At 45.8% G+C, this 11,441-nt stretch overlaps 1 pseudogene; it reads left to right on the forward strand.

Annotated features, from left to right (window-relative positions):
• LOC119299871 overlaps positions 1-10,209 on the forward strand; it is a 44,071-nt pseudogene extending 33,862 nt beyond the window's left edge.
• Positions 10,210-11,441: the final 1,232 nt, after the last annotated feature.

The following is an 11,441-nucleotide window of genomic DNA, read 5'->3' on the forward strand; positions in this document are numbered from 1 at the left end:
CGTCGCCCATCCTCCTGCGTTGGGAAGGCATCGCCCCTGCCGTTCCTCCGCGCGACCGGAGATGCAGACGCCGCCGGCGCCCCCTCGCCCTCGTTCCTCCTCCAAGCTCGTCTCCCTCGCCAATTTCTCCGCTCGTCGGGGACGCACACTGCGTCGTCGTCCGTCCTCCTGCGTCGGGAAGGCATCGCCCCTGCCGTTCCTCCGCGGGACCGGAGATGCAGATGCTGCTGTTGTTCGTCCGCACAGCCAGGAACGACACAAGGACCGACGGAACCGTCCTCCTCAACTGTAGCAGTTCAGCAGGTCTAGTTCTGTCCCTCCCGCGTCTGCAATTTTTTATTTGTGTCTTTTTTTGACGTGTGCAATTCTTTAGTTGTATCCTTAAGGCTTTGTTCGGTTCGATTTATTCCCCAAAGAGAACCAACCAACACATGTTACTCACATCCCTTTAGGGATTGAATTCCTTGCATCAACTACTCCCTTCATATAAATACTGTTCGATTATATACAGAGTTTGGCAGCGATTGTTAGTTTTTTTAGGGATTATTAGTTATTATATCATGATGGCAGACAACAAAACCCAGAGGAGGTGTTTGGTTCAGATCATGGCAACGCAAATGGTAACGAAATCAGAATACACCGGCAATGTAAATAGAATGCGAAAACTCAACTTTGTTTGTTTTGTCACCGTAACAGTATGCATATACAATATTTCGTTCTGATTCATGACTTGGGGAAGATTTTATCTGAACAACAGCCATAGGTCTTCACGAACACTGCAAGCACCGAATCCAAAACCAAAAGGCCGTGCAGCTGCTGATGCTCTTGCGCTACCGTCGACGGTGGCTCGCTGCTCTACGCAACGTACTACCACCCCATGACCATCGTGTTCTCCTCCTGCTCCGCCGCCATGAACGGCTCGCCGATGCCAGCAGATAGGTTGAGCGACACCGCCAGTTAGAGCCGCCTGGCTGGCTCGGCTGCTCTCGGCTCTCACATCCCACGCGAACCCCGGCCCCTCCCTTGCCCCCTTGCCTGAGATCATATTTGAGGAGACGAGAAAGAACAGGAGGGATAACCCTGATATCGTTAACTGTTGCTGGTGAGGGTTGAGCGGTATCGACCGTGAGTAGCGACGTAATTGGATTACATGGAAAGGGATTACAACTCATGTAAACCAAACACGAGTAACGTTTTCAAGTTACGCTGTAATCTGGTTATGGGCAAAAATTGACGAACCAAAAACCTCCAGAGATTTGAAGCACAAACATTCTTATTATAAAAAAAATCATGAATCAATGTACGTATAGATCCCAATTAATGCATCATCACATTGCTTTTTCTAGACAACCACATGTTTGTTTACCACGATTATTGCTAGTATATATATATATATATTCTCATTTAATAGTAAAGCAAAATCTTATTCTCTTGGTGCTTCACAGTTTAAATCTTCCCTGCATTGGCATTACACAGTTACTAATAAGTAGAGTATACTCCAAAAGGTATATTGATAATCAACTCTAATACTAAGTGGATTTCACAAATCTGGAAAATGGAAAAAACAAATATACGCCCACAACAGCCACAACAACCGAGGAGAATTGAATAATTCAGCCCTAGCTAGGATGTAGCAGGAAACTAGGGTCAAGAACCGTCTCAATCTAACCTGACCTATAACTTAAGAAGAGGAGGAGAAAGAGAAGGGCGATGTATCTGTGTCGCCGTTGCTGCCGTCGGAAGATGGCTGCCCCGTCCCTGTCACTTCCACCTCGTGGTGCAGACTTGCAGTGTTCTGTTCCTGTTCAATCCATGTGTCAGGACCCCGATTCCAAGTTACATCGATCTAGCCGGTAACACCTCATATCACTTTGCGGCCTCACGCACGGTATTCCCACGGGTGTCGCTTTACCATGGCCCGGGACCGTTTGCGCCTTTTGGCTCACGTATATGATAATGTCGCTAGCATCCATATGACAGAGAACCCGGGCCGACATGGCTAGTCGTGAACCCAAAGCGGCACTAACCTATGGGGACAGGCATACATGAATCACATCGAGCATGTCGGTCAGCAGCGTGTGAATCCGGGCTGTAGCACTGGGCTAACAGGACTCCCAGAACCCGGGCTGTAGCAGGCTAGGCAGGACTCCGGATGTCACCGCGTGACATTTCCCCGAAGGGACAGGCACAGGAACGAAGTGAAACACATGCCGGCCAGTCAAGTGATCTGAGCAGTAGTGCTGGGCTAGCAGGACTCCGGTGAACCGGGCTGTAGCGGACTACTATGGCTCAAGGAAGCACTGGACTACATTTCCCCATAAGAGAGGCTGCCAAGGATAAACAACTAGATTGTCGGATCCCACACATACCAAGCATTTCAATCATACACATAATATGCTCGATATGTGTAAATACAACATGGCATCACAACATAACTCTACGACTCAAAGTATTTATTCATTAGGCTCCGAGGAGCGAGATATTACAAACATGGGTCTTATGACCCAACACACAGAGCATACAAGCAACAAGCACATGCGGAAGCTTAACTTGTCTGAGTACACACAACTACAAATGAAGAAGGCTGAGAAGCCTGACTATCTACCAGATCCTGCCAAGGGCACAAGATCGTAGCTGAGGTATCAAGCTAATGTCGAAGTCCACGCGAAACTACTAGCGAGACTGAAGTCTCTCTCTGCAAAACATAAATTAAGCAAACATGAGTACAAAGGTACTCAGCAAGACTTACATCAGAACTAGCTACATATGCATCGGTATCAACAAGGGGGGGGGTGGAGTTTAACTGCAGCAAGCCAGCTTTGACTCAGTGGCTAACCTGAACTACGACTGCAAGCAACTCTTTTAAGATGGCGCACACGAGTCCACATATTCACCATTCAATACACCACTATGGAATCACTCCCGTCTCCCTACGAGAAGGCCATCCATAGCACTCACGCTTATCTTGCGCATTTTAGAGTATCCACTTTCACTTGTCTATGAACTGTTATAGGCAACCCAGAAGTCCATTATCGCGGACATGGCTATTCGAATAGATGATGTTAACCCTGCAGGGGTGTACTTCTTCACACACGCTCTCACCACTTACCGCCGTTTACACGACATGTACTCGGCAACCTTCAAGCGGAGCCCAACGAGGGTGTTGGCCACGGCCTACCTAAACACTCAAGTCTCTAGTCCAGGTTTATCGCCTATCCTGGTTCCATCCGCAGGGAGTCCGGCCGAGGTTTCCACATACGGCCCCGAACGATGTGTACAGGGTTCCGAGACACCAAACGGGCGCCCGGCATGCCCGGCCACAGTGTATCTACCACAACATAGCCCACCCCTAAGGTCAGCGCTACGCACGGCCGCCAACACATATCCTATAAACACCAGAAACTAGTTGCAACTCCTGGACAGAGGACAAGGGTGATCAAGAAGCCGAGAGGGTCCATTGGTTTCGGGCCCAATGCGTGGTAGTAATTGTTTCATGGATCACAAACACAGAACTCAGTTCCTAAGAACGGTTTCAATGAGACAACCCACCATGTACTCCTACATGGCCTCTCACCGCTACCTTTACCAAATCGTGTTCACACACTTAGCTCACACACTGTAGGACATGTTTACACACCTCCGGTTCATCCCTGATGAACCAGACCTGACACGACTCTATGCAATAGCAGGCATGACAAACAAGCATGAATGAGTAGGCACATCAGGGCTCAAACAACTCCTACTCATGCTAGTGGATTTCATCTATTTACTGTGGCAATGACAGGTCATGCAGAGGAAAGGGGTTCAACTACCACAACATGTAACAGTTGAATCGTTGTTGTCCTAATGCAGTAAAAGAGAGCCGGAGCGAGAGAGTGGGATTGTATCGGAATGAACAAGGGGTTTTTGCTTGCCTGGCACTTCTGAAGATAACATTGAGTCTTCATCAGTGTCAATGATCACAGCGTCGGAGCAGCGTCTACCGAGAGGGGACAATCACCGGCAATAGAGAAGGAACACAATCAATGCAATGCACAACATGATGCATGATAATGACATGGCAATATGTTGTTGATTGAGCTAATGCAACTAGCAACACAATTAAATGAAGTTGGTTTGAATACAAGATTCAAATTCAAACTCCATATATGATTAGTTAAATGCCATTTATTTGTTTTGTCCAAAACAGAGGACAACATTGTTCAAGCATGCATGAAAATGCCATAAACAGATTCCTTGAATTTTTCTGATAATTTTTCATATATAAATTATTTCATTTGGAGTTATAGATAATTTTCTATGATTTTTAGAGGTTTTGGGCATTTTCTGGAATTTTTTGAATTTGTTTTAAATCTAGAAAATGATTAACCGCGTCAGCATTGTGTCATCGTGACGTCAACAAGTCAACTGACGCGGCCCAAGTCAAACCTGACCAGTGGGGCCTACTGGTCAGTGACACAAGGTTGGTTAGGTCGCTGACAAGTGGGCCCAGTCAACGGCCACGTCATCTTGGTCAAAGCTGACTCGTGGGCCCACTGAGGTTAGTTAAAACTAAACAGAAATGTAATCTGTGTTAATTAGGGCGTGGGGCCCATAAGTCAGTGTCCTTGGGGGGTTGGTTAGTGGAGGGATTAGCCGCTAATGGCTGTGCCACGTCGGCACAGCCGGAGTTAACCGCCGGCGACCATCCGGTGCGGCGGCGGCTCACCGGGGTGGCGCTAGGGGCAGCGGCTGGGTGCGCTGAGGGCACCAGAAGGGAGCCCTCGCTCGCCCGCATCTAGGGGTGTACGCAGCTGGGCGCAGGGAGGCTGGGATCGACGATGGCGACCACTTGGGCGGCGGCCGGAGCTACGACACGCTCGGAAACGACGTTTTGATGCACGGAAGGACGAGCTGCGGGTTGCTACGGAGTCATGTGGACTCGCTGAGCACGGGGGTGGGCTCGGATGCGTCGTGGATGCGCTCTAGCTACAGCGGCGCCATGGCCGGCGGCGGTGAGTTCTCGGGTCCGATGGGAACGACGACTACGTGGCGCAATCGAGCAAGGGGAGAGAGGGGAACGAAGGAGAAGCTCACGGTGAATCAGATGAGCGGCTCAGTGGCTCAGGGGAGGCTTGGAGGCGACGGGGCGACGATGGCGATCTCCGGTGGCCGTGCAGAGAAGATGAGCTCGATGACGAGGCTTCAGGGCGTACGGGGTCGTGTAGTTCGGCGTAGAGGTGCGCGGCAGCAAGGCGGAGCTCGTGGTCGGGATGGCTGGGCGTGGGGAGGTCGGTGGCCATGACGAACGGTGACGGTGGCGACGGCTCCGTTTGGTGGTGAGAGGAGCAGGACAGAGGAGGGGACGAGGCCGGGGGAGAGTGAGAGGGGGTCGAGAGGGCTGCATGGCATCGCAGGAGGCGTCCAGGCGACGATGGGGCAGCCAGGCAGGGTGCTGCGTGCCGCGCCGAACGCGCACGCGCGCCGGGCACGCGCCCCATCCGACTGGCGGGAGGAGGGAGACGACTGGCGTGTCGGCTGCCTGCTGGGCTGGGCCTCAGCTACAGTGCTGGGCCACGAGGTGGGCGCCAGGTAAGGACCTGGTAAGTCCTGTGCCTTTTCTAATTTTATCTCTGTTTTGTTTTGTTTTTATTTATACATTTTGTCGCTGGTTCAAAATTCAAAATGAATTCAAAACAGTGCCAAAACACTCTGAGATATTTTATGTTACCTCTCAGGACTATTCCAAAAGTACATAAAACATTTCAAGGCATTTGAAAATATATTCATTATATATTATGAATATATCCCCAAATTCAAATAGATTACTGATTTAAATTCAGGGACCAAATAATTCCTTAAAAATGTTCCAGAATTTTGGTTTGATATATAACTCTTGCCAAAATTCACAAAACTATTTTTAGGGCATTTTGGATTCACAGAATGCTATTTAAAGGGTGCTTGCCCTTCTTTTAATTGGATTTCTGAGGTTTCAACAATCCTCAATTCAAGTTTCAGAAATTTAAACATGATTCAAGCAAGATGCAAATACTAGGCAACACCAGAAGCTAGGGATGTGACACCATGACATCTTTCTATGCATGAATGTGTAATGCAAGGAGAAGACCCTCTAGCCTGTACGAGCGCTCGCCCAAGCTAGTGCCGCCGGCAGCAACTACGCCATCATGTCCTTGCCCACAGCCCCTTAAACCTCTCACCAACGTGTTCTTCCTCCCATCTCATCCTCGTGAAGCGGTGAAAGTGCTAGCTAGCGATTCTCTTCCATCGTTTCCATACTTGGTGAGCTAATCTTCTAACTTTTTGCCCCCAACAATTGATTCCTCACAAAATTTACATCACCCTTTTGCTCCTGCTCACCCTTATTCATGTGGAGCTAGCAACTTAAATGGGGCATGGAACAATCATAAGTGCCATTACTTTACTGTTTGTACCTACAGTTCTTCTTGATTTTCCTGTGTGATTACTTTACCTCGGTCATTGATTTCAGGTGGCGCTTTCAAATTATAAGTGGATATAGAATGAGGTATCTGTGATCTTTTAGTTTCTGTTCCTTCAATTGTTTTCCTCTTACCTCTAATGAATTTATTTATCATATAGCTCCTTTATTTTCCTTATAGAAGTACATGTGGACCAGCATGCACTTGCCCCATTGCACTACTATTTATAATTGGGAGATATTGTGCCTTTTGCTTTGTAACAAATGAATTCATGGCATGTGTGTTTGGCTCGGCTACTTTGGATTGTATATGTGTTTTTTTGGGAAATGTGTTGTGTAATACACAAATGCTTAACCATGGATTGTTTCTGCAACCAACACAAGTGACCTCTTCTCAAGTTCGTTTTCTTTTCACAATTTTTCTTTAGTGACTAACTACTCCATATTTGGTTACTTGAGTATTTCCTCTGCTGACAACTGGATATTAGATGTCTCATTGTGCCCGCACTCCTGATAATTCTGTCAATCAGCTATATCTAATCTTTATTTGAAATGGCCGCATGGCTGTGTCCATGGAGCCATGTGCGACTCTCATGTGCGGGGTAATAAAATGCATCTCCGCAAGTAATAGCTAACTAATGATACCCTTGATGTTACATGCTATTTGGTTGCTATGTCTGTCAAGAAGATTGGTTTGAGTACCCAGTATTACATAGGCACTGCCTTGGTTCTCAAAATTAGTTTAGATGTATCCTTGTATGCTTAAATTTGGCTAGTGTTGAAATGAAATCTCTTAACTATAAGATAACATGGTATACGTAGTGTTCTACACTAGATCAGATGGGGTGATGATCTACTTTTTCCTTCTTCGTGCTTTCAGTTTGGTTGCCCCTCGCCATGTTTTATTAGAGAGAAAATGTGGCCATGAGAGATAACTCCAACTGTCGCAAATCTGATGATGCTTTTTTTCATGTTGTTGCTTCTGCAGGTTCTGAGAATCTTATTCATGGATAAGGAAACTATAATTTGTGAATTTGTAGTTCTCAGGTAACTACGAAGTTTTGCCTGATGTAGATTATTTAAGGATTTTCAAGTTGTTTGCACTGAGATTTTCTCCTAATACACCATAGCAAGCATGGCTAATCAATCATCCCAAGCTGAGTAGTACATGAGTAATGTGACACAAAGCTAATTAGTGCAGAGACCTCTGGAAAATGGAGATGTTCAATTTTCTATTAATCGGTACTATTGGATTTGTCATTAGCCGGTTCCTGAATTCATCTCATTGTTAATATAATATTATGTTTGTATAATTTATTAATTTATAATAGTAAAGACAAGCTGATAGTTTTCACAATGGACATCCACATCCGATAGGTCAAAGGTGCTTGGAGTTTTGCTGCTCAAAGATAAATAAATAAATTAGTACACGAATATAGGTTGCATAATCTGCAATGTTGTTTAATAAATTCATGTTAAAGTAGTTTTCTGTTCAGATTATTAATTAGCCCCACATCTATATATAAATCTATGTCCTGGTTAATCACATTTGTACGGTGGCCATTTAAATTTTAATTCTCTATTAGCCTGATTTTCCCAATTGTAAGTTACTCACCTCATATTGTTGTTGTAGATCACCAAGATAAATTGGCGATGCATGGCTCAGATGTTCATTGCAAGGTTAAGAATAGAGCTACTACAAGATAATTAGAATGCCATTTTAGGATCAATGTTTCAAACATTACAGTTGATTGCAAGGTCAAGAATTGGGCCACTACTAGATATAGATTCACCTCATGTAATCGTTGGACCATGTTCTCTGTAATGCAACATAGTTGATTTAATATATGAGACCTATAATCTTTGGATCATGTTCTTTGTAATGCAACATAGTGGATTTAATATATGAGATCTTTCGGTTTGTTATATTGTGCTCCCTATGCACTACAGGCATCGACCTAATAATTATGGATGACAATATATAAAATTTCATTAATTGTTCATGCTATATAATGAAGCTTAAAGTCAGTTGCAATGCTTCGTTATGTCCATTTTAAAATCCTTGTGTGCAGGGTCGCCACCAACGCATATGAAGTGTTGTATGTCTCTAGCTTTATACGTTGCTACTTAACAACGCTTCTACACGCTGTTTACCAACGCATGCATATACGCTGTTGTAGATCCTTCCAACGCCACCAACGACAACGCATATTAATCCATTGGTGTAGATCTTAGCAATGCATATATGGACATAAGGCAACGCATTGATGCGTTGCTGTAGGGGGGTTCTTGTTGTAGTGATCCTCGAGAAGATCAATGAACTTGTCATGGAGATGAACACTTTTGGCCTGCTGAACAGTGTGGAGCCGCCGCAGGTTCCTTGCCGGCAGACACACTCAGCACTGGATGAATATGCGGAGATCTTTTGGAAGGGATGATGACAAGGAGGTGGTGGTGAAACTTTTGCTCGACCAGCAGATAATCAGAAGTTGCAGGTGCTGCCAATCTTTGGGATGGGAGGTTTGGGCAAGACGACTCTTGCGAAGATGGTGTACAACGACCACAGGGTCCAGCAACATTTTCATTTGAGCATGTGGCACTGTGTCTCTGAAAACTTTGAAGCCACTGCTCTTGTGAGATCAGTCATTGAATTGGCTACCAAGGTAACATGCAACTTGCCAGACACCATCGAGATGTTGCGGGGGCGACTTCAGGAAGTCATTGGGCAGAAAAGGTATCTCCTTGTTCTTGATGACGTATGAATGAAGAGGAGAGGAAGTGGGAAGACGATCTGAAGCCACTGCTCTGTTCTGTTGGTGGGCCAGGAAGTGTTGTAGTTGTCACATGTCGAAACCAGCAAGTGGCGTCCATAATGGGCACGCTAGGACCTCATAAGCTACCATGTCTAAGTGAAGATGATTCATGGGAACTGTTCTCGAAGAAATCTTTTAGTAATGGTGTAGAGGAGCGAGCATAGTTGGTCGCCATTGGCAAGCATATTGTCAAGAAATGCAGGGGGCTCCCTCTTGCTCTGAAGACGATGGGTGGTTTGATGAGTTCCAAACAACTAGTGCAGGAATGGGAGGCCATAGAAGAAAGCAGTATTGGGGATAATATAAGAGGCAAAGATGAGATCCTACCCATACTAAAATTGAGCTACCGACACTTGATAGCCGAAATGAAGCAATGTTTTGCCTTCTATGCTCTCTTTCCAAGGACTTTGAGATGGAAAAGGACACATTGATCCAGCTATGGATAGCAAATGGTTTTATTCAAGAAGAGGGCACAATGGATTTGACACAAAAGGGAGAATCCATTTTTCGTGATCTGGTTTGAAGATCCTTCCTCCAAGATGTGAAGACAAAGATACTTTATTCCGTTGGCACAAGATATGAGGCAATTGGATGTAAAATGCATGATTTAATGCATGACCTAGCGAAAGATGTAACAGATGAATATGCAACTATAGAAGAGCTGATTCAGCAAAAGGCAATGATAAAAGATGTTCGTCACATGACAACTGTATATGCATGGTCTGAAGCGGAGCATGTTAGTAGTGCGTTGAAAGACACCATCTCTCTCCGCACTGTCTTTAAGCCTTTAATACTACCCAAGAATTTGAAGGAGTCAGGACTGGAATCGTTAAGAGTCTTGTGTTGCTGGGATCCTTCTATTATCCATAATCGGGTCATAAATGGAAAACATTTGCGGTATCTGGACCTTTCTATTTCTGGCATTATTAGAATGCCAAATTCAATATGTTCGCTTTATAACCTGCAATCTTTGAGGCTTAAATGTTGCAGCCTTCTACAATAGTTACCAGAAGGCATGAGTACTATGCGGAAGCTTATCCACCTTTATCTTTTTGCATGTGATAGTTTGGAACAAATGCCTCCAAATATTGGACTACTGCACAACTTTCATACCTTAACAAATTTTGTTGTGGATATTGAAGTTGGTTGTGGAATCGAGGAGCTCAAAGATCTGAGGCACCTTTCAAATAGGTTAGAACTGTACAATTTGAGAAAAGTAAAGAATGAAAATAATGCTAAAGAAGCCAATCTCCACCAGAAGCAGAATATAACTGAACCGCTGATGCGTTGGGGGTGCGGGAAATATGACATGTGTTGGGGATATTACTACTAGGCGTAAACCGGCCAGGAGAGGCCGGGTTAACTTCATCAGTAGTTCATTACACTTGAAGCCCATGAAGACAGACGGTGACGATGTGTAAAGGCCCAGGGCCCAGAACCGGTTTAAGGCCTGTAGCTATAAACCGGTATTGATATGTAACTCGCATTGTAAGGTAGAAAGAGTGGAGACCGAGCCGGACACGTTTATGTTAGATTTCGGGTTCCGGCAGACCCTTGAGGTTCCAACACTGGGGTGCGCGTGGAGATCTCTCCCCTACTGATCTACGTCCGATCCTCTCGTGTGAACTAAGATGAAAACGATGAACAACACAAGGGACACGAGGTTTATACTGGTTCGGGCCACCGATGTGGTGTAATACCCTACTCCAGTGTGTGGTGTGGTGGATTGCCTGTGGGGCTGGTGATCAACAGTACAGAGGAAGAACAGCCTCACGAGGGATGTTCTTAAGCTGAGGCTATGTGTTCTACTTTGCCTCTTAGCTTGGGCTCTACCAGATTTCTAGATGCCTCTACTCTGTGGTGGCTAGCTTTATTTATAGAGGCCCTGGGCCTCTCCCCGAATAATTGAGCGAGAAGGGCGCCAACAATTGGCCATTTTGAAGGGGAACATCTAGTACAAGTTATCCTGACCAAAGGTGGTCTTCGGCTTCCAAAAGCACTAGTAATGACGCTGTCTTGGGCTCCATGGTGACCTCTGTCCGGCCGTCCAGCTGGTCTTGGTCTCGTTGCACCGGAATGGTAACCTTTGCCTGATGCCTTGGCCTGTGCTTGCCCCCTTTGCACCAAAGGGGAAACAAGGACTCTGCGCAAGCCGGAGCCCGCCTGGCCTTGATCGTCATGGCTTGCGTCAC

This window comes from Triticum dicoccoides, chromosome 5A, assembly GCF_002162155.2.
Source record: "Triticum dicoccoides isolate Atlit2015 ecotype Zavitan chromosome 5A, WEW_v2.0, whole genome shotgun sequence".
In the NCBI taxonomy this organism is placed as follows: Eukaryota; Viridiplantae; Streptophyta; class Magnoliopsida; order Poales; family Poaceae; genus Triticum; species Triticum dicoccoides.